Source organism: Argopecten irradians, chromosome 5 (assembly GCF_041381155.1).
Source record: "Argopecten irradians isolate NY chromosome 5, Ai_NY, whole genome shotgun sequence".
In the NCBI taxonomy this organism is placed as follows: domain Eukaryota; kingdom Metazoa; phylum Mollusca; class Bivalvia; order Pectinida; family Pectinidae; genus Argopecten; species Argopecten irradians.
Genome location: NC_091138.1, coordinates 6,253,604 through 6,278,814, shown reverse-complemented (window position 1 = coordinate 6,278,814; position 25,211 = coordinate 6,253,604). Strand labels below are relative to the sequence as shown.

At 37.6% G+C, this 25,211-nt stretch overlaps 1 protein-coding gene across 1 annotated transcript in view; it reads right to left on the bottom strand.

Annotated features, from left to right (window-relative positions):
* LOC138322733 (carbohydrate sulfotransferase 11-like) overlaps positions 1-6,336 on the bottom strand; it is a 263,446-nt gene extending 257,110 nt beyond the window's left edge. The window contains exon 1 of the mRNA XM_069266806.1: positions 6,086-6,336. The gene's annotated coding sequence lies outside the window, so the exon portion shown is untranslated. The remainder of the gene's footprint in view (positions 1-6,085) is intronic.
* Between the last annotated feature and the right edge of the window lie 18,875 nt (positions 6,337-25,211).

Sequence of the window (25,211 nt, the reverse complement as noted above, 5' to 3'; positions counted from 1 at the left end):
GGCGGCGCCAGCTGGTTATGACAGAACGGCATCTATATCCCTCGACCTTTTTGCCTCTTTTCTCAATAATCAGTTGTCAACCTTTGTCTCTCCGTGGCAAACCAAATGGCTTGGGCCATGGACGCAGGGTTCTACAGAAGTTTCCGGAGCATTATTGCTCCTTCTTTCCGATAGCGCCACTGTTGCCGCGTCAACCCTGGTTTTCGGAGCTCTTGTCGTTTCTGGTGGCTCGTCCAGTTACGCTGGAAGATCTTCTTTGATTGGCGTCAGGAAGATTGATCCGGTCATGGCCTCTGCCCAGCTGATTGCGAGTTTCCTTCTCTGTCTTGTTTAGGGAGCACAATCATGTACTATTGCAGGCTATCGCACAGCTATTGCCAGTGTACTTTCTTTCCGTGGTAGACCAGAGGTAGGATCTTCATTTCTTTGTCTGTCTTGATTCGGGGGTTCAATCTGGACAGGCCTAACGTACAGTAGTTAGCTCCACAGTGGAACCTAGAACTCGTTTTAGAGTCATAAATGGGGGCTTCGGCTTCTAATGGGCATTTAGGATAGGACTCCATGAAGTTTTTAACTTTTAAGACTGTCTTTCTGCTTGCTGTTGCCTCAGGCCACATGAGAAGTGATATTTATGCATTGTCTTTTCGCTCTTCGCGTATTTCATGGGCAAGAGCTAGCTCTGCCGTTACCCTTCTCACTGATCCTAAAATTTGGGCAAAGAATTGGGAATCAGGTTTTTCGCCCCATTCCATTAGAATTCCTTTCCTGTCAGTCCTATTGAGTCTGGGGAGAAAGGATGCTTTGTTCCTGTCGGGACCTTAAAACAGGGTCAGCAGGATATCTCCTTCCAGTCCATCTCCACATTGATATGTCAGGTGATCAAGATTGCTTATGAGCCGTCTAATGATCAATTTCATGCGGAATGCAAGATGAGGGCTCATGAGGTTAGAGCCCTTGCGACTTCTTTGGCTCTCCGCAATAGGTCCTTGTACCAGGACATCAATGTCTTCTGCCGTTTGGCGTGGTCAGTCTACTTTCACCTCCGGTCTCTGTCCTTCCACTCTGATGGACTGTTTTCTGTCTGTGACTGTTCCTCCTCAGTAGACATTAAATGCATTTATGGTCTTTTAACCTTATGCGAGCAGGTTTCACAATGGTGCACCTCTTTCCACGGGGAGGTATATCCGTTTTTACCTTTGTTCATTCAACCCTGTTTTATATTCTCTGCCTGGGGCCTGTATTTGTAAAAAAATTCAAAATTGTAAAAATGCTGGAACTGACTCTCTATCACTATTGATTAGCACTCATAATCATATGATATTGAAAATCGTGGAGCCTGTTTCCTATTTCAAATTGTAAAAGTTTTTGTGACAATTACTTCATAAAACAGGTGATTCTTCGTGATCTATTTTGTTGACTCACGGAAGGATATTCTTAACCAAGATCAATAGGTACAATATACATGTATATTTCGAAGGCAGTTTTGGTTTATGCTTGCAGTTCGATAAAATGCACATCAATTAAACAAGATATTAAAATATCAGAAAAATATTAATTTGAAATACTCCTTCACATAACAATAAAAAAGTGGAGAAAAATAATCTGGAAATCTAAATATTTCGATGAAACATTGTTAGTTTTAAAATTAAAAATAAAATCCTTTTACCATGGGGATTAGATAAAAATATCTGTAAAAATCGTATGTACTGGGCTTAAACGGTCTAGATCTGTTGCCAAGAATTTCCATTTAATTTCAAAAGAATTCCGGTCTCATTCATAAACGCCGCACGTCGCGTTATCGCATAACTTCACTCGGTCCTTTGGACCAGTTGAGCTAAAATGAGTAAATGCTATGGCAAGCCAATTTAAAATTTATTGAAGGAGCAAGGTCCATCCAGAATTTGATCGAATTATATAAGATATCATATATTATTATATTCGATATCAGGCCCTTCGGGTCAGATGAGCTTTACAAATGTCTATGCAAGCGTGGGGTTATACGGAACTCAGGTCTGGTTCCTAGTTCCGTATAAGCTTAAACGGAACTCGGGTCTGGTTCCTAGTTCCGTTTAAGTTAAACGGAACTGGAGTCTAGGTGTCAGATCCGTTTAAGGAAACTTGTGATAAGGAGATTAATTCTGTGCTGTATTATTCATGGAAGCTCTAAGTTCGATTCCTGTATATAATAGGTAATTGAACATGCAGTTAGAGATAGGAATCCTAATAAACGGAACTCCGCTCGTTGGCCAGTATGTTTGTTAAACGGAACTCGGGTCTGGTTCCTAGTTCCGTATAAGCTTAAACGGAACTCGGGTCTGGTTCCTAGTTCCGTTTAAGTTAAACGGAACTGGAGTCTAGGCGTCAGATCCGTTTAAGGAAACTTGTGATAAGGAGATTTATTCTGTGCTGTATTATTCATGGAAGCTCAGAGCTAGATTCCTTTGTATCATTTGAATTTAATATCTTATACGATGCAGAAATCCTATTAAACGGAACTCAACTCATTGACCAGTATATTTGTGTTTAACGGACCTCAGGTCTGGTTTCTAGTTCCGTTTAAGTTGTTCCGTTTAAGTTAAACGGAACTAGGGCCTGGTTCCATGTTCCGTTTAAGTTAAACGGAACTCGGGTCTGGTTCCTAGTTCCGTTTAAGCAAAACGGAACTAGGATGTAGGTGTCAGATCCGTTTTAGAAAATCTGTGTTATAGAGATAAATTATATAAGTTGTATCATTCCTGAAAGCTCAGAGCTAGATTCCTGTATAACATATGTAATTTAATTTCTTATAAGATGTAGAAATCCTTATAAACGGAACTCCACTCGTTGGCCAGTATGTTTGTTAAACGGAACTCGGGTCTGGTTCCTAGTTCCGTATAAGCTTAAACGGAACTCGGGTCTGGTTCCTAGTTCCGTTTAAGTTAAACGGAACTGGAGTCTAGGTGTCAGATCCGTTTAAGGAAACTTGTGCTAAGGAGATTATTTCTGTGCTGTATTATTCATGAAAGCTCTAAGTTCGATTCCTGTATATAATAGGTAATTGAACATGCAGTTAGAGATAGGAATCCTAATAAACGGAACTCCGCTCGTTGGCCAGTATGTTTGTTAAACGGAACTCGGGTCTGGTTCCTAGTTCCGTTTAAGTTAAACGGAGCTCGGGTCTGGTTCCTAGTTCCGTTTATTAAACGGAACTAGGAACTAGGAACTCGCAACCAACTTCAGCCCTCCAAAAGGGCAACAGTTCCACTATACAAGAAGACACAACACCGCAGTGTCCGAATACACGCTACACATTGCATACATGGGAGGCCGTCCTTATATGACCATAGCTGTTAATAGGACGTTAAAATAATCAAACAAACAAACAATATCAACTAAGCTTAGTCTCACATATTCCCAAATAGTCACACAAACAATTTAGGTAGAAAGTGCTGCTGTAGAAAATATTACATGTAATTGCTGTCCCAAATATCTTACTCATTAGCCTAATGAACAGTATTGGTCCCACATAAAAAAAAACTCGATCAACATGAATCCACTACAAACAATTATGGCCCCAAATTTCACTCTTCCCCAGAATACACTTACTTATGGACACGACTAAACGTTGTCTTTTCCTACACTCTTACAACGGGAGACGCTCCTTACACTATTAATGATTGTGCAGTTGCAAGTTGTGTAGAAAAACTGCTTTCTAGACTTCCATAATTAATACGAAACATAATAAATGATTATTTACCTGTGTACTATCAGAGCAAAGTAAATGGATTACTAGCAATGTCGTTTAATCGTGGTTATTCAACACCACTCTCAAAAGTACATTACCACTCGCCAAGACACCACCAAGCAGCATTCATGTTTCTCAGCTTCACAATGACACTACATAGAGCTCCCCTACTCTCTATAAACACCTAATCTACACCCTTACGCCAAAACATTTCGTACCAGACAAACAACAAATTATCAACCACCTTTTTTCAAAAAGGCACATCTCGAATTGTTCAGCTTAGTTAACACGCTTAATGTGGCAACAAGCGCAGGTTATCTAAAGTGGATTTTTTAACCAAAATATTTCATACAACGTCTTGTAATGTGTTAAAAACTTTAATTCCTCCCACTATGGTATTTACTACTGAATTTGACGATGAAATCGTGAAAGATTTATCTGCAGTACACCTGAAAAAAATTATAGCAGCTACATGTAACTAATGACCGTCATTTGCCTGGCTTGCTGGATAGAGTTGAAGTCTCTTGATGCTACTTATGATCCAAGGAAAGGTTGCAATGTCTATTCCAGCCTTCGCTACAGCAGTAAGGCGTCACGGGGTAATTAATCGAAACTGCCTTATCGTTACCCTGGCAACAAAGCGTCACTATGCAGGTAAAGCTTAACTGTTAGTAGTGTTGGATGGTGTCACTAAGCAGCCAGTGTGTCACTGGTTACAGTCGGTAAGACAACAGCATGTCACAAAAGTTACAAAACGTCATGCGCTACGCCGATTGTATTTATTATGCGTTTTACCGTCACAAATTACTAAGGATTATTTGGCGGTAGACTAAAGACTGACCATCTTTACCATGGCGGTAGACTAAAGACTGACCATCTTTACCATGCCATCTCTGAACAGTCAGTGGTAACAAAGCGTCACAAGCCAAAAAGGCATCAGCGTCACAAACGTTCAGTAGACACACTCTTATCATCACCTGGGTAATCCGGCGTTAATAAACAATCATCCGTAATGTGACGTACCTTATGCGTCTCTGAGCAAACAACAACGTTTTTATCGCGCATATTTGGTTGGTTGTTTCCCATTTAATAAAGTAATTTCATAAATTGTATTTATTACACACGAGTACTATAACCTATCTGCATTGTGACTGGTTGATTCCGGTAATTGTTACGTATTTCTACGCGTGGGAAATGGCCTTCGTTTTTACTACGAAACGATGAATTGAACGACGACACCGCTCTAATATGTATATTACTAACGGTGCGTAAATCAGTATCAATTCTCACCTTCTCAGATCTCCTAAATCAAACAACGACGCTCGACATTCCTGCATGACGGCAACCGTGAATGATTGCTGAGAAATGTGTTTTCGCGCCAAGCGTCGATTCATTTATAAATCACTTACAGGCGAAGGTTTGATAATGAAATACATGATAAAACTAGACTAATACTTAAAAAAACTGGCTATTTTTACACTAGTTATTACTGCACATTGGGACTGGACCGAATTTTGTTTTTAAGTGGTAAGGTCCAAATTTAAGTACAAGCAGTACAGATACTTATCGACATTGAATGCAATGTAAAAGTCAGAAGTATCGTTTGCTGCTTACACTAAAATATTTACAATTCCGTTTTCACCTTCCTATATAACCTTACTAACCGGGCAATCGTTTACACTTGCGTAAACGCAGAGGGGCTGCTGCACAAGAACACAAACCGAAACACTGACTTCCGCCCTTATGTGAATGCGCATCCGGTTAGGCCAAAATATATGCCATGACAAAGGTTCGATATCAACATCAGTTTGAATGCAATGGAAAGCATTGTGTTAATATTAAAAACATAAAAAAAATGAAAACATATGGAATAAATGGATTAAAAAACGCTGAAGTTAGTGTGGAACTATATTTTATTTACTCCCGGAACTTGACACATTTTCCCGCCAAATTGGAGCCAGCTGTTTCGCGAGTCTTAGTTGTTACCACAGGTGTTCGTTTCTAATATAAGTATAAGTATAATACTGGGTCAAGGTCTATAACTCGGCCGGCCATATAACACTACCCAATTTCAGAAAAAGTATGATTATTATCCAACCGTATAGGATATAATAATAGAAATACTCTCAATCGACAGCCAGATAATTTATCTTTAATTTGGTATATGATACAATATATATATCATGCCGTATAAATGTCACTAGGTATCCAGAAACATCGGAAAACAGCCAGATTTCAACTGGTCGGACACTGTGGTGTCCTCCGATAAACACGCTAGGGCTCTAATGGGTAGTTCAAAAACCACTGCATGTCAACACTTCAGCTTCATTGGAATTAAAGTTTGGTAAAAAACAAACTTACCGGTATGTTAGTGTTTATCTATGTACCATCCATTTGCGCAATACAGCCTTTTGAAATTTCCGATTGAAAAAATGTGTGTCTCTAGCCGTCATGTTGATATGTGTGTAGTACATTTGTTTTCTCGGCGTTGATTGGTCAATTAATTTTCGAGAGCCAATCAACGCCGACAAAACAAATCTACTGCACACATACTTACATGGCGGCTAGAGACATAATTTTTTTCAATCGGAAATTTCAAAGGGCTACGTTAGGCAAATCGATGGTATTTATCCAGGGATTTACTAACCGGTAAGTTTGTTTTCTACCAAACTTTCATTCTAATGACGCTGAAGTGTTGACATGCAGTGGTTTTTGAGCTACCCATTAGAGCCCTGGCGTGTTTATCGGAGGACACCACAGTGTCCGACCAGTTGAAATCTGGCTGTTTTCCGATGTTTTTGGATACCTAGTGACATTTATACGGCATGATATATATTGTATCATATTGGTTAATAATCATACTTTTTCTGAAATTGGGTAGTGTTATATGGCCGGCCGAGTTATAGACCTTGACCCAGTATTATACTTATACTTATATTATGAAAAACGAACACCTGTGGTAACAACTAAGACTGTTGTACTCCCATGTAACAACTACGACTGTTGTACTCCCATGTAATAACTACGACTGTTGTACTCCCATGTAACAACTACGACTGTTGTACTCCCATGTAACAACTACGACTGTCGTACTCCTACGTAATAACTACGACTGTCTTACTCCCTTGTAATAACTACGATTGTTGTACTCCCATGTAACAACTACAACTGTTGTACTCCCATGTAATAACTACGACTGTCGTACTCCCATGTAACAACTACGACTGTCGCACTCCATGTAACAACTACGATAGTTGTACTCTTATGTAACAATTACGACTATTGTACTCCCATGTAATAACTACGACTGTTGTACTCCTATGTAACAACTACGACTGTTGTACTCCCATGTAATAATTACGACTGTCGTACTCCCATGTAATAACTACGACTGCCGTTCTCCCATGTATAACTACGATGTTGTACCCCATGTAAACACGATTCGACGACGTATACGACGACTGTCGTACTCCCATGTAATAACTACGACTGTTGTACTCCCATGTAACAACTACGACTGTTGTACTCCCATGTAACAACTACGACTGTCGCACTCCATGTAACAACTACGATAGTTGTACTCCCATGTAATAACTACGACTGTTGTACTCCCATGTAATAACTACGACTGTTGTACTCCCATGTAACAACTACGACTGTTGTACTCCTATGTAACAACTACGACTGTCGTACTCCATGTAACAATTACGACTGTCGTACTCCCATGTAACAACTACGATTGTTGTACTCCCATGTAATAACTACGACTGTTGTACTCCCAAGTAATAACTACGATGTTGTACTCCCATGTAACAACTACGACTGTCGTACTCCATATAACAACTACGATTGTTGTACTCCCAAGTAATAACTACGACTGTTGTACTCCCATGTAATAACTACGACTGTTGTACTCCCATGTATAACTACGATTTTGTACTCCCAAGTAATAACTACGACTTGTTGTACTCCCATGTAATAACTACGACTGTCGTACTCCCATGTAATAACTACGACTGTTGTACTCCCATGTAACAACTACGACTGTCGTACTCCATGTAATAACTACGACTGTTGTAATGTAACAACTACGACTGTTGTACTCCCATGTAACAACTACGACTGTTGTACTCCCATGTAATAACTACGACTGTTGTACTCCCATGTAATAACTACGACTGTTGTACTCCCATGTAATAACTACGACTGTTGTACTCCCATGTAACAACTACGACTGTTGTACTCCCATGTAACAACTACGACTGTTGTACTCCCATGTAACAACTACGACTGTTGTACTCCATGTAACAACTACGACTGTTGTACTCCCATGTAATAACTACGACTGTTGTACTCCCATGTAACAACTACGACTGTTGTACTCCCATGTAATAACTACGACTGTTGTACTCCCATGTAATAACTACGACTGTTGTACTCCCATGTAATAACTACGACTGTTGTACTCCCATGTAACAACTACGACTGTTGTACTCCCATGTAACAACTACGACTGTTGTACTCCCATGTAATAACTACGACTGTTGTACTCCCATGTAACAACTACGACTGTTGTACTCCCATGTAACAACTACGACTGTTGTACTCCCATGTAATAACTACGATTGTTGTACTCCCATGTAACAACTACGATTGTTGTACTCCCATGTAACAACTACGACTGTCGTACTCCCATGTAATAACTACGACTGTTGTACTCCCATGTAATAACTACGACTGTTGTACTCCCATGTAACAACTACGACTGTTGTACTCCCATGTAACACTCCCATGTAACAACTACGACTGTCGTACTCCCATGTAATAACTACGACTGTTGTACTCCCATGTAACAACTACGACTGTTGTACTCCCATGTAATAACTACGACTGTTGTACTCCCATGTAATAACTACGACTGTTGTACTCCCATGTAAACGACTGTTGTACTCCCATGTAATAACTACGACTTTGTACTCCCATGTAACAACTACGACTGTTGTACTCCCATGTAACAACTACGACTGTTGTACTCCATGTAACAACTACGATAGTTGTACTCTTTTGTAACAATTACGACTATTGTACTCCCATGTAATAACTACGACTGTTGTACTCCCATGTAACAACTACGACTGTTGTACTCCCATGTAACAACTACGACTGTCGTACTCCCATGTAATAACTACGACTGTTGTACTCCCATGTAATAACTACGACTGTTGTACTCCCATGTAACAACTACGACTGTTGTACTCCCATGTAATAACTACGACTGTTGTACTCCCATGTAATAACTACGACTGTTGTACTCCCATGTAATAACTACGACTGTTGTACTCCCATGTAACAACTACGACTGTTGTACTCCCATGTAATAACTACGACTGTTGTACTCCCATGTAATAACTACGACTGTTGTACTCCCATGTAATAACTACGACTGTTGTACTCCCATGTAACAACTACGACTGTTGTACTCCCATGTAATAACTACGACTGTTGTACTCCCATGTAATAACTACGACTGTTGTACTCCCATGTAATAACTACGACTGTTGTACTCCCATGTAACAACTACGACTGTTGTACTCCCATGTAATAACTACGACTGTTGTACTCCCATGTAACAACTACGACTGTTGTACTCCCATGTAATAACTACGACTGTTGTACTCCCATGTAACAACTACGACTGTTGTACTCCCATGTAACAACTACGACTGTTGTACTCCCATGTAACAACTACGACTGTTGTACTACCGTTACTCCATGTAATAACTACGACTGTTGTACTCCCATGTAATAACTACGACTGTTGTACTCCCATGTAACAACTACGACTGTTGATACTCCCATGTAATAACTACGACTGTTGTTACTCCCATGTACTCCATGTAAAACAACTACGACTCGACTGTTTGTACTCCATGTTGTACTCCCATGTAACAAACTACGACTGTTGTACTCCCATGTAACAAACTACGACTGTTGTACTCCATGTAACATGTAATAACAACTACGACTAGTTGTACTATAACAACGTCGTACTCCCATGTAATAACTACGAACTGTTGTACTCCCATGTAATAACTACGACTGTTGTACTCCCATGTAATAAACTACGACTGTTGTACTCCCATGTAATAACTACGACTGTACTCCCATGTAACAACTACGACTGTCGTACTCCCATGTAATAACTACGACTGTTGTACTCCCATGTAATAACTACGATTGTTGTACTCCCATGTAATAACTACGACTGTCGTACTCCATGTAATAACTACGACTGACTTGTTGTACTCCATGTAACAACTACGACTATTGTACTCCCCATGTACTCCCTTACGACAGTGTAATGAACTACGACTGTTGTACTCCCATGTAACAACTACGACTGTTGTACTCCTATGTAACAACTACGACTGTTGTACTCCCATGTAATAACTACGACTGTTGTACTCCCATGTAATAACTACGACTGTTGTACTCCCATGTAATAACTACGACTGTTGTACTCCCATGTAACAACTACGACTGTTGTACTCCCATGTAACAACTACGACTGTCGTACTCCCATGTAATAACTACGACTGTTGTACTCCCATGTAACAACTACGACTGTTGTACTCCCATGTAACAACTACGACTGTTGTACTCCAACTACGACATGTTGTACTCCCATGTAACAACTACGACTGTCGTACTCCCATGTAATAACTACGACTGTTGTACTCCCATGTAACAACTACGACTGTTGTACTCCCATGTAACAACTACGACTGTTGTACTCCCATGTAATAACTACGACTGTTGTACTCCCATGTAACAACTACGACTGTTGTACTCCCATGTAATAACTACGACTGTCGTACTCCCATGTAATAACTACGACTGTTGTACTCCCATGTAACAACTCCCATGTAACAACTACGACTGTTGTACTCCCATGTAAAACTACGACTGTCGTACGATGTTGTACTCCCATGTAATAACTACGACTGTTGTACTCCCATGTAACAAACTACGATGTTGTACTCCATGTAACAACTACGACTGTTTGTACTCCATGTACAACTCGACTGCCGTTTCTCCCCATGTAATAACTACGACTGTTGTACTCCCATGTAACAACTACGACTGTTGTACTCCCATGTAACAACTACGACTGTTGTACTCCCATGTAACAACTACGACTGTAAACAACTGTACTCCCATGTAATAACTACGACTGTTGTACTCCCTTACATGTAATCCATGTAACAACTGACGACTGTCGTACTCCCATGTAATAACTACGACTGTTGTACTCCCATGTAACAACTACGACTGTTGTACTCCCATGTAACAACTACGACTGTGTATTAAAACTACTCCCAATTGCAAACACTTACGACTGTTGTACACTATATGGTAAAAGTGGTCACTATTGTACAAAACCATGTAATAACTGTTACGACGGATACTTTGTTGTCATCCATGTACTATGTTGTAATAACTTTACTGTTGTACTCCCCAAAACAAAGCATGTATTTAACTCCCATGTATTAACGATTGTATACTCCCATGTAAGAACTACGACTAATCATGTAGGTACATGAAAGGTATGTAATAAGTACGACTGTTGTACTCCCATGTAACATCGTTGATCAGTCGTGGTATAAAGAGACCATGTAACAATCTAGCGACTCTGTTGTACTCGAATGTTACAGTACGCCAGTATAACAACTATAATTTTGTTGTAACTCCCTTTAAGGTCAATGTAATAATATGACTGTTGTATCCTGTTATAATCTATAAGGATATTATATGTTGAACTGCCTTATACTCCCTCGGTTCGCTAAGTGGATTCTGTTATAAGATATAGGTACACAATGCGACTCTGTTTCCCTTTAATAAATAACTATAATTACACTCCCTGTACATTACCTACGTCAATGAACATGGATTCTCCATGTAACAACGTAAAACCATTGACGAAAATATGTTTACAAACGAGTGCATGTAACATTCCTTGGAACGTCCATGTAATAACAACGACTGTTGTACTCTGGATGTAGATAATAATTATGGGACTGTCATCCTATTTAACTAGTCCTTTATCCTGTAATCCTAGGTAACAACTACGATGTTGTAGTAATTTACAACTGTACCGTATCACTAGGACAAAACTATTGTATATGGTCTCTAATTTCCCATACTTTGATCTACGTACTTTGTAACTCTAATTTATACTTAAAGGTCTTAGGTTCTATGTGTTATTGGACATTTTGTCGTTAATCCTCTACTTACATGTGGAATATCTACGATGGACTGGTCGGCCATCCTATAAGTAACGTATAGTGTAACTTGGTAGTAGACAGGACATTTCCCATGAAATCTACTAATAGTTGAACTCAATGTAATTATATGTTACGACTCCCATGTAAAATAAGGACCTATGTGAATTTACAGTCATCCCATGATATTATAATAACTATGGTGTGTTGCAATTACGACTGTCCTGTGATATAACTTACGAAATTTTGTACTCCTCACATTTGATAACAAGTATCTAGACTTAATAGGTAACAATTATAGTCTCCCGTGAAACTTAATTGTGCATGTACATTCCCTAATATACGTTTGGTTATAACCATAAATGTCTATATAGTTGTATTATGTTGGTCCTCAGTCATTCGTTATAGTCATAAAACGTCTGATTATTACAGTCATTCCTGAATAAGGAATAAACGTTGTCTAATATTTTGACATTTGTAGGTCTCTTACATGTTATAGTCCCCTGTTGTAATACTAATCATTGCTGCGATCTGTGGTTCTTATTTACAGTCATCTGTATATAATCTATAACTACGATAACCATCCATGATATATCTATAAGGTCTATAGGTGTATATGGTCTCTAATTTACAGTCATCCCTGATAATCTATAAGGTCTATAGGTGTATATGGTCTCTAATTTACAGTCATCCCTGATAATCTATAAGGTCTATAGGTGTATATTGGTCTCTAATTTACAGTCATCCCTGATAATCTATAAGGTCTATAGGTGTATATGGTCTCTAATTTACAGTCATCCCTGATAATCTATAAGGTCTATAGGTGTATATGGTCTCTAATTTACAGTCATCCCTGATAATCTATATAAGGTCTAATAGGTGTATATGGTCTCTAATTTACAGTCATCCCTGATAATCTATAAGGTCTATAGGTGTATATGGTCTAATTTACAGTCCTCCTGATAATCTATAAGGTCTATAGGTGTATATGGTCTCTAATTTACAGTCATTCCTGATAATCTATAAGGTCTATAGGTGTATATGGTCTGTAATTTACAGTCCTCCCTGATAATCTATAAGGTCTATAGGTGTATATGGTCTCTAATTTACAGTCATCCCTGATAATCTATAAGGTCTATAGGTGTATATGGTCTCTAATTTACAGTCATCCCTGATAATCTATAAGGTCTATAGGTGTATATGGTCTCTAATTTACAGTCCTCCCTGATAATCTATAAGGTCTATAGGTGTATATGGTCTCTAATTTACAGTCATCCCTGATAATCTATAAGGTCTATAGGTGTATATGGTCTCTAATTTACAGTCATTCCTGATAATCTATAAGGTCTATAGGTGTATATGGTCTGTAATTTACAGTCATCCCTGATAATCCATAAGGTCTATAGGTGTATATATGGTCTCTAATTTACAGTCATCCCTGATAATCCATAAGGTCTATAGGTGTATATGGTCTGTAATTTACAGTCATCCCTGATAATCTATAAGGTCTATAGGTGTATATGGTCTCTAATTTACAGTCATCCCTGATAATCTATAAGGTCTATAGGTGTATATGGTCTCTAATTTACAGTCATCCCTGATAATCTATAAGGTCTATAGGTGTATATGGTTAATTTACAGTCTCCCTGATAATCTATAAGGTCTATAGGTGTATTGGTACTAATTTACAGTCCCCTGATAATCTATAAGGTCTATAGGTGTATATGGTCTCTAATTTACAGTCATCCTGATAATCTATAAGGTCATAGGTGTATATGGTCTCTAATTTACAGTCATCCCTGATAATCTATAAGGTCTATAGGTGTATATGGTCTCTAATTTTACAGTCATCCCTGATAATCTATAAGGTCTATAGGTGTATATGGTCTATAATGTCTCTAATTTACAGTCATCCCTGATAATCTATAATAGGTACTATAGGTGTATTGTATATGGTCTCTAATTTACAGTCATCCCTGATAATCTATAAGGTCTATAGGTGTATATGGTCTCTAATTTACAGTCATCCCTGATAATCTATAAGGTCTATAGGTGTATATGGTCTCTAATTTACAGTCATCCCTGATAATCTATAAGGTCTATAGGTGTATATGGTCTCTAATTTACAGTCATCCCTGATAATCTATAAGGTCTATAGGTGTATATGGTCTCTAATTTACAGTCATCCCTGATAATCTATAAGGTCTATAGGTGTATATGGTCTCTAATTAATTTACAGTCATCCCTGATAATCTATAAGGTCTATAGGTGTATATGGTCTCTAATTTACAGTCATCCCTGATAATCTATAAGGTCTATAGGTGTATATGGTCTCTAATTTACAGTCATCCCTGATAATCTATAAGGTCTATAGGTGTATATGGTCTCTAATTTACAGTCATCCCTGATAATCTATAAGGTCTATAGGTGTATATGGTCTCTAATTTACAGTCATCCCTGATAATCTATAAGGTCTATAGGTGTATATGGTCTCTAATTTACAGTCATCCCTGATAATCTATAAGGTCTATAGGTGTGTATATGGTCTCTAATTTACAGTCATCCCTGATAATCCATAAGGTCTATAGGTGTACATGTATATGGTCTCTAATTTACAGTCATCCCTGATAATCGATAAGGTCTATAGGTGTACATATATGGTCTCTAATTTACAGTCATCCCTGATAATCCATAAGGTCTATAGGTGTACATGTATATGGTCTCTAATTTACAGTCATCCCTGATAATCCATAAGGTCTATAGGTGTACATGTATATGGTCTCTAATTTACAGTCATCCCTGATAATCCATAAGGTCTATAGGTGTGTATATGGTCTCTAATTTACAGTCATCCCTGATAATCTATAAGGTCTATAGGTGTATATGGTCACTAATTTACAGTCATCCCTGATAATCTATAAGGTCTATAGGTGTATATGGTCTCTAATTTACAGTCATCCCTGATAATCTATAAGGTCTATAGGTGTATATGGTCTCTAATTTACAGTCATCCCTGATAATCTATAAGGTCTATAGGTGTATATGGTCTCTAATTTACAGTCATCCCTGATAATCTATAAGGTCTATAGGTGTACATGTATATGGTCTCTAATTTACAGTCATCCCTGATAATCTATAAGGTCTATAGGTGTATATGGTCTCTAATTTACAGTCATCCCTGATAATCTATAAGGTCTATAGGTGTATATGGTCTCTAATTTACAGTCATCCCTGATAATCTATAAGGTCTATAGGTGTATATGGTCTCTAATTTACAGTCCTCCCTGATAATCTATAAGGTCTATAGGTGTATATGGTCTCTAATTTACAGTCATCCCTGATAATCTATAAGGTCTATAGGTGTATATTGTCTCTAATTTACAGTCATCCCTGATAATCTATAAGGTCTATAGGTGTATATGGTCTCTAATTTACAGTCATCCCTGATAATCTATAAGGTCTATAGGTGTATATGGTCTCTAATTTACAGTCATCCCTGATAATCTATAAGGTCTATAGGTGTATATGGTCTCTAATTTACAGTCATCCCTGATAATCTATAAGGTCTATAGGTGTATATGGTCTCTAATTTACAGTCATCCCTGATAATCTATAAGGTCTATAGGTGTATATGGTCTCTAATTTACAGTCATCCCTGATAATCTATAAGGTCTATAGGTGTATATTGTCACTAATTTACAGTCCTCCCTGATAATCTATAAGGTCTATAGGTGTATATGGTCTCTAATTTACAGTCATCCCTGATAATCTATAAGGTCTATAGGTGTATATGGTCTCTAATTTACAGTCATCCCTTATAATCTATAAGGTATATAGGTGTATATTGTCACTAATTTACAGTCATCCCTGATAATCTATAAGGTCTATAGGTGTACATGTATATGGTCTCTAATTTACAGTCATCCCTGATAATCTATAAGGTCTATAGGTGTATATGGTCTCTAATTTACAGTCATCCCTGATAATCTATAAGGTCTATAGGTGTATATGGTCTCTAATTTACAGTCATCCCTGATAATCTATAAGGTCTATAGGTGTATATTGTCACTAATTTACAGTCATCCCTGATAATCTATAAGGTCTATAGGTGTATATTGTCACTAATTTACAGTCATCCCTGATAATCTATAAGGTCTATAGGTGTATATTGTCACTAATTTACAGTCATCCCTGATAATCTATAAGGTCTATAGGTGTATATGGTTATGTCTCCTAATTTACAGTCCTTTACAGTCATCCCTGATAATCTATAAGGTCTATAGGTGTATATGGTCTAAATTTACAGTCATCCCTGATAATCTATAAGGTCTATAGGTGTATATGGTCTCTAATTTACAGTCATCCCTGATAATCTATAAGGTCTATAGGTGTATATGGTCTCTAATTTACAGTCCTCCCTGATAATCTATAAGGTCTATAGGTGTATATGGTCTCTAATTTACAGTCTCCCTGATAATCTATAAGGTCTATAGGTGTATATGGTCTCTAATTTACAGTCATCCCTGATAATCTATAAGGTCTATAGGTGTATATGGTCTCTAATTTACAGTCATCCCTGATAATCTATAAGGTCTATAGGTGTATATGGTCTCTAATTTACAGTCATCCCTTATAATCTATAAGGTCTATAGGTGTATATGGTCTCTAATTTACAGTCATCCCTGATAATCTATAAGGTCTATAGGTGTATATGGTCACTAATTTACAGTCCTCCCTGATAATCTATAAGGTCTATAGGTGTATATGGTCTCTAATTTACAGTCATCCCTGATAATCTATAAGGTCTATAGGTGTATATGGTCTCTAATTTACAGTCATCCCTGATAATCTATAAGGTCTATAGGTGTATATTGTCACTAATTTACAGTCATCCCTGATAATCTATAAGGTCTATAGGTGTATATTGTCACTAATTTACAGTCCTCCCTGATAATCTATAAGGTCTATAGGTGTATATTGTCACTAATTTACAGTCCTCCCTGATAATCTATAAGGTCTATAGGTGTATATGGTCTCTAATTTACAGTCATCCCTGATAATCTATAAGGTCTATAGGTGTATATGGTCTCTAATTTACAGTCATCCCTGATAATCTATAAGGTCTATAGGTGTATATGGTCTCTAATTTACAGTCATCCCTGATAATCTATAAGGTCTATAGGTGTATATGGTCTCTAATTTACAGTCATCCCTGATAATCTATAAGGTCTATAGGTGTATATGGTCTCTAATTTACAGTCATCCCTGATAATCTATAAGGTCTATAGGTGTATATGGTCTCTAATTTACAGTCATCCCTATAATCTATAAGGTCTATAGGTGTATATGGTCTCTAATTTACAGTCATCCCTGATAATCTATAAGGTCTATAGGTGTATATGGTCTCTAATTTACAGTCATCCCTGATAATCTATAAGGTCTATAGGTGTATATGGTCTCTAATTTACAGTCATCCCTTATAATCTATAAGGTCTATAGGTGTATATGGTCTCTAATTTACAGTCATCCCTTATAATCTATAAGGTCTATAGGTGTATATGGTCTCTAATTTTACAGTCATCCCTGATAAATCTATAAGGTCTATAGGTGTATATGGTCTCTAATTTACAGTCATCCCTTATAATCTATAAGGTCTATAGGTGTATATGATCTTACAGTTCAGGGGAGTTACTATTATTGTATATCAGACCCTAAGGTCATGAAAGTCTTCAGTCTAAATCAAAATGTTTTTATTAGGCCAATCACAGCTGACGTTACAAGAATTTACGTCATTTTTGATTGGCCAAGCAAAATTTCATTCTAATTCTAATTCGTGTGGAACCAAGACGATCCTTTTGTTTGTTTATTTGTTTGATTACTTTAACGTCCTATTAACAGTCAGGGTCATGTATGGACGGCCTCCCATATATGCAGTGTGGAGCGTGTGTGGATAACAAGAGGCCCAATGGCCTTAACATTCATCTGACATTTGCCTTGGTTTAGTGTATTAGATTAAAGTAATATATATATACTGAAGTATTTAATAACTTTGTGTATACAAAAGTCGCTAAATATGAGAAGTTTAAAGATAAGAGAGGCGGAGAAAATATGTAAATCGCTTTAAATGCTTTTTCTATGATTTAAAAAGGGACAGGTCATAGAATACAATTTGAAGAAGTCAAAAATGATATGTTTTCAAAATGGCAGCTGTGACGGTCATCTTGGAATTCTGATCAAACTGAGAAAATTCAGCTTATCCTACCGCTGGAACTTGAAAAGAAACTTAAAATGCGAAAGTTTACGGACGGACGAAGCATGATGACTATAGGTCATCCTGACTTTTCGGATCCGAAGACCTAAAAGGAGTTTGTTTGTTTGATTAATTGACGTCCTATCAACAGCCATGGTCATGTAACGACGTTCTCCCGTGTACGTGGTATAAAGCGTGCATGTAGTGCGTCGTGTGCACACACCTGCACTTCATACACGCAACACACAGCATACATTGGAGGCCGTCCTTACATGTTTCTGGCAGTTTATTAGCCAAACAAACAAAGTATTGAGAGATACGGTATATTCGTGTTCTGTCTTCTATAGTGAAACTCTTGCCCATTTTATTGTCATATCACTGGAGCATGACACCAAAGACACCAAGCAACACACCCCACTCGGTCTCATTATACTGACAACGAGCGAACCAGTCGTCCCACTCCTTTAATGCTGAGCGCTAAGCAGGAGAAGAAACTACCAACCTTGTAAACTTTGGTGTATCTCGGCCAGGAGACAGAACCCAGAGCCTTCCTCACAGGGGCGAATGCTCGATTGAAGGCCAAAAGTGAGGTGGTGTCAAGGGAGGCGTTAGGAAGAAGAGCGTCAGAAAGAGGAGAAAAAATGTTATGATAATTTAGTCGCCTCTTAAGTTCATGCAATAGGGGCAGCATGTACAATTATTGGCCCTAAAAAGAGGATCCAGGTAAAGCGTATTTATTTTCAGGGATTCAAACCCGAACAATCGCCTCAACGGAAGTAAATATACTATTTTGGACATATTCCAACATAACATGATCGACTCGCTTGGTTAGTTTAGGTGTTTATAGTCAATATTTAACTAGATTACAACCTATAGTCGAAACATCATTAGATTTAACTAGATTACAACCTATAGTGGAAACATCATTAGATTTAACAAGATTACAACCTATAGTCGAAACACCATTAGATTTAACTAGATTACAACCTATAGTCGAAACATCATTAGATTTAACTAGATTACAACCTATAGTCGAAACATCATTAGATTTAACTAGATTACGACCTATAGTCGAAACATCATTAGATTTAACTAGATTACAACCTATAGTCGAAACATCATTAGATTTAACTAGATTACGACCTATAGTCGAAACATCATTAGATTTAACTAGATTACAACCTATAGTGGAAACATCATTAGATTTAACAAGATTACAACCTATAGTCGAAACATCATTAGATTTAACTAGATTACAACCTATAGTCGAAACATCATTAGATTTAACAAGATTACAACCTATAGTCGAAACATCATTAGATTTAACTAGATTACAACCTATAGTCGAAACATCATTAGATTTAACAAGATTACAACCTATAGTCTAAACATCATTAGATTTAACTAGATTACAACCTATAGTCGAAACATCACTAGATTTAACTAGATTACAACCTATAGTCGAAACATCATTAGATTTAACTAGATTACGACCTATAGTCGAAACATCATTAGATTTAACTAGATTACAACCTATAGTGGAAACATCATTAGATTTAACTAGATTACAACCTATAGTCGAAACATCACTAGATTTAACAAGATTACAACCTATAGTCGAAACATCATTAGATTTAACTAGATTACGACCTATAGTCGAAACATCATTAGATTTAACTAGATTACAACCTATAGTGGAAACATCATTAGATTTAACTAGATTACAACCTATAGTCGAAACATCACTAGATTTAACAAGATTACAACCTATAGTCGAAACATCATTAGATTTAACTAGATTACAACCTATAGTCGAAACATCATTAGATTTAACTAGATTACAACCTATAGTCGAAACATCATTTCTCCTCTCTAAACACTGGCCTGACACCGGCTACAGCGGAGCTGACTGTTACTCAGAATTGTCGTTCTTTGATTGTAAAGTAATCAACGGAAGTAAATATACTATTTTGGACATATTCCATCATAACACGATCGACTCGCTTGGTTAGTTTAGGTGTTTGTAGTCAATATTTAACTAGATTACAACCTATAGTCTAAACATCATTAGATTTAACTAGATTACAACCTATAGTCGAAACATCATTAGATTTAACTAGATTACAACCTATAGTCGAAACATCATTTCTCCTCTCTAAACACTGGCCTGACACCGGCTACAGCGGAGCTGACTGTTACTCAGAATTGTCGTTCTTTGATTGTAAAGTAACAATATTACAGCATGTACGTACAGGCGGTCTGAAAACACAAACAGATGAAGGAATTAATGTTGATGACGTAAAAGAGCATGCAAACTATCAATTCATGGTAAACTATCATGGTTATAGAAACGCCTTATTTTATCAGCAGGTCTTATGTCTGTACAGTGTCAACTATAGGAAGTAAAACGCAGGAAGAGGTTTTAAGGTAGATATTGCACCTATAACAATATTCGTTTGATATGAAATCTTTGTTATAAAATAAGAATTAGTACATGTTAGCATGAGCCGATGGTGTAATTAATTAGAAGCAGGACGTTCCTTATTGATCTCGGCCGCAGTACGTACAGTAATTGGGGCCGTACAAGGGCCTGTCTCTACAGGGATCATGCTGGATTAATGACCGACGCCGGGGATCATGCTGGCCGTAAATCTGACATTTTATGGAGAAAATTCCGCAACAAATTACAAATATATCTCTTACAATTTCCCCAACTGTTTGCATAACAATCATGTGTTTATTCCTGTAGCGAAAGTCTGCTGTCAGCACGTGTGGAGCGCGTAATTACATAGCAGACATCATCGCTTCTATCTGCTGGATTCACCACCGGGTTGAGATCCAAGTAAGCTGTAGACCACATATTCTGTTGACAAAATGTTGTAAAACGCTTCCCTGTCTGTCTGTCCAGTCACTCACTGGCGCGATCTACTTAGTATGCACATTTACACCGAACTTGTCTGTTAGCATCGTGTGGAAATCACGCTGACAGAATAACAAATCTCTCTAAAATAATGTAGATATGGGCGACCAGGGGACAAACCATGCCCGATCGACACGGCTGAACAAGTAGGTCTCCTTACAAAACGTTTGCATACATCAAGATTCGCGCACGTCAGACGAGCCACGTCTGCTCGTAAAACCTCGGACGCGAGAATGTCCCGCGAGACTTCATTACATCCGGATGCTCATTACTTACTGACGAAGCAGATAACACAAATGATATTATCACAAACGCTTGAAAGATGGTACGGTTGTTATTGTTTTTACTTAATCTGGGAAAGATTGCGATGAGGTCCCCAGCCGGAATATGTCTACAACAAATCTCAACGGGACGTGCCTGAAGGCCGGGGGCCTAGGACAAAAGGATTAGCTAGATTAGATGGTTTGGGACTCAAAACACACCGGGTGACGTGGACTGTAGAGCCTAAAAGGGCGGCGCCACGATCAGGACACGGGCAGAGGGATTAACTTAATTAGGTGGTCAGGCAACAACTAATAAAATGGATGAAAATAGAAAGATTTATGAAATGTAAATAACAGAAATGTCGGGATACCATTCAGGATATGAAATAAGGTGGCAAATATATGCGACAATTTGATCTGCAATATTAATTACTTGCACTCAATTTCCCTAGATATTTTAGCTTTAAAGCCCGATTCATTGTACGTGCCAATATACGATCATACATGTAACACAACGCTTTCATCCAAATGAAATGGGTCTTGCAGGTAGGGCATGATCGTAAAAGGCGACTAAATTAAGGATATTATCTTTTCTTCTTAACTTCCTTTATTCTGTCTAATGGGCCGTTTGTTGAGCGCTCGCCCCTGTGAGGTCGACTCTTGGTTCTGTCCCTTTGCAAAGGTACCATAGTTTATAAAATGGTAATTCCTGGTCCTGCTAAGCACATCATAACGGGAGAGGGACGACTGGTTTGCCCGTTGTCATTATCACGTGTCCAGGTTGAGTAAAAAAGACCAGAGTTCCAGTATGACAAAGCGCTGTATACACGTATCGCATTTCATACACGAGAGACCGTCCTTAGACTGTCACGCTCAAGGAGCCAACAACGCAAAAAATCCCTTGTGTCACAATTATACATACAAATGGAAGTCTTTTTCAAAGAAAAAAAAGTTTTCAAAACTAGTTATTGACATATATCAAACTATCGATTCTCTTCATACCAATTCAGCATGTAATGTTATGTGTGCATTTATTTAGTTTTGATGTGATCGTGATGCAATACATATGTCTTCTCATATTTTGTTTATGTCCCATGTTTTTGCAATTGTGTTATATGCAAACAATTGGGAAAATGCTCCTTTTTCCATTTACAAATCGATCAAAGTATGGAATTTCTTATCCGTCCACTCATAGAAAAACATCAAGCTTTTAATTAAATTAAGGCTGGTTCGTCTAATCATATTCTAGGTAGTATACACTATCATAAATACTCGTATATCCAATTAGATGTATTGTGGATAGTGGTATAGCTGTAAAAAGTCATAATAATTGCAATCATGCAGTATTCAACGAAATATTAAGAAAGTACAAGTAAACTGATATACAGTGCAATAAAACATAAAGAAACAAAAAACAATTTCCCATTGTGTATTGATGAATTAATAATCTACTTAATTAATTAAAACTGTATCTCAAAGTTGTTTTGTGATAGTGAGGCCTTTGACTTGAAGAACTCTGTCATGGATAGATATGTACAGTATTTGTTGAATCTTTAAACCACAGGGATTCAGCCTCATTTACCTCACGTGATTTCCTCTGGTAAACACATTAAATACAACTTAGATATATGTATTTCGACAGTTTATTAATTACATCTAGATTGATTTAGTCCCTTAACGTAAACGTGTAGTTATATCACGTTGTGTTTCTCGTACGCATGTAACAGCTAGAAATAATGTTAAACATGTATTATTTGAAGAATTCAAACTGATTGTGTTTTAGCAGATATGTGACTGCGAGGATAGTGTCACCATTCGGCACGCGATACGATAGCGTGTTGGAAGTTACCCCCGGGGACACAGTCCTCTCTTACTTTGTCAAACATCACAGCCTTGTAGGACTGCTAGGTCCCAAAAGTCTACCCTAAATGCAGTTTACTGCAAAGTCACATGTCACATCCAACCACGTTTTCACAACAAACATGGTCTGAGCTACGCTGGGGACAAGGTGGAAATATTTTTAAACGTCGGCAATTGTTTCCACAGCAATTGCTAACATCAGCAGAAAGCAATTTTAGATTTACCGGCGATACACGTATCAAATTGAATCCCTGTGTTGGAACGAAAAAAAATGTAATCAATATTTAGAAAAAAAAATAGGAAGACTCTGTGTTGAGGGCCTTGTCGTGATACTCCAATGCTTTAATATACCCCAAGGAATTCATTCCTCCAATGTATAGTTTGATTAAATATTTCTATCATCCTATAGCTGTAGATCATCTGATATTGTCTCACTTTAATCGTTTGCTGTATCGCGTATGGAGACTTCAACAGACACTACATCGTACACTCTGACCTTCGACCTTTCTACCGATAGCTGTATACAGAATCTAAGCTTGCACCAGTTGGCCAACAAAGCATTAACGTAACATTATGTGTCTGCTTCCAGTTAACGGATGAAAATATTGTTAGGATCCCCGATGATTTCTGATTAATCTTTTTGTATCCAATCAGATTTTGTGTAGACTCCTCTTTGTGGCCAGTCAGAATTTGTGTAGACCCCTTTTTGTAGCCAATCGGATGTTTGTAGACTCCTTTTTGTAGCCAATCAGATGTTTGTAGACGCCTTTTTGTAGCCAGTCAAAATCTGTATAGACCTCTTTTTATAACTAATTAGATTTTACGTACTTTTTTTTGTAACCAATCAGATTTTGTGTAGACTCCTTTGGAAGCCAGTTAGAATTTGTGTAAATTCCTTATTACAACCAATCAGTTTTGACAGACTCTCTTTTGTTACCAATCAGCTATTGTGTTGATTCTTTATTTTAACCAATAATATACAATCAATATAGTTTTCATTTGGTCCTATTGCCTAAGGAATAATGAATCAGGTGCCATGGTGACACATGTTTCAAAACAAAGAATGTTCGGAAGTAAGTTTATCATACCTTACACGATAAATGACTTAGAAATTAAGACGGTTTGGAATTAAGCCTTGAATTTCCTACAAATATACACACACATATATGTTTAAGCAGCGGCTTATTGTCGATATTTTAGGGTTGTCCTTTTCAGTTTTTGGTGTTTTTGGTAAAAAGTGGAACATGCATTGGACCTTACTAAAATTGTATTGTAAATAAAAACCTAAATGCCTATGGTATTACAAAAATAAAGATAAAGGCGATGTGTTTCTTTAACCAATACTGCTTACAGAACTTTGCATGTTGTTTATGGCAAGCCAACATGACATTTATTCAGAGAGCAATGTCGATCCCTAATTTCAACACGCATATATATATAAGATATCTTGATTGCGATATAAGATATCTCACATAGTATATGATATATCTCATATAATATATAAGATATATAATATATAAGATATCTTATATATAATATATCTTATATACTATATAAGATACCTTGTATACTATATACCTGGGCGTTAGAATTGTACCTGCTGCCCCTATTGCATGATCGTAAAAGGCGACTGAATTTAGGATCTTATCTTTTCTCTTCTTCCTAACTGACTTTATCCTTCCTAATGCCTCCCTTGGCACCGCCTCACTTTTGGCATTGAGTTGAGCGTTCGCCCCTGTGAGGAAGGCTCTGGGTTCTGTCCCCTGGCCGAGACACACCAAAGTCTATAAAAATGGTAGTATCTGCTCCTGCTTAGCGCTCAGCATACAGGGAGTGGGACGACTGGTTCGCCCGTTGTCAGTATAATGTGACCGGGTGGGGTGTGTTGCTTGGTGTCTTCGGCGGCATGCTT